Source organism: Cariama cristata, unplaced genomic scaffold, assembly GCF_000690535.1.
Source record: "Cariama cristata isolate BGI_N322 unplaced genomic scaffold, ASM69053v1 scaffold15197, whole genome shotgun sequence".
Classification (NCBI taxonomy): Eukaryota; Metazoa; Chordata; class Aves; order Cariamiformes; family Cariamidae; genus Cariama; species Cariama cristata.
Genome location: NW_009625106.1, coordinates 24404 through 24808, shown reverse-complemented (window position 1 = coordinate 24808; position 405 = coordinate 24404). Strand labels below are relative to the sequence as shown.

At 57.3% G+C, this 405-nt stretch overlaps 1 protein-coding gene across 1 annotated transcript in view; it reads left to right on the top strand.

Annotated features, from left to right (window-relative positions):
• The window catches only part of ADAMTS7 (ADAM metallopeptidase with thrombospondin type 1 motif, 7), a gene marked incomplete at its 5' end in the record, with an annotated part of 42750 nt that overhangs the window by 24379 nt on the left and 17966 nt on the right, over window positions 1-405 (top strand). The window lies entirely within an intron of this gene.

The window sequence follows — 405 nt, the reverse complement described above, 5'->3', positions numbered from 1 at the left end:
AGCCGTGCAGGTGCTGCTGGCCCAAGGAGCATGTTTCCAGCCCACGCCGCTTCCAGCTGAGCCTCATCCCCTTTGCACCGTTCCTCAAAATATTTACTCAGGAGAGAACGCACAGGGAGAAAGGAGAAAGAGCCCCTTTCCTGGGGCCTTTCCCATACCTTATCAAGAAGCCGTGCAGGTGCTGCTGGCCCAAGGAGCATGTTTCCAGCCCACGCCGCTTCCAGCTGAGCCTCATCCCCTTTGCACCGTTCCTCAAAATATTTACTCAGGAGAGAACGCACAGGGAGAAAGGAGAAAGAGCCCCTTTCCTGGGGCCTTTCCCATACCTTATCAAGAGCAGGGGAAGAGACCGTGATGCTTCTGGCAGCGCTGTGGCAGCTGGGGGGAGCTGTGCGACACCGCTGT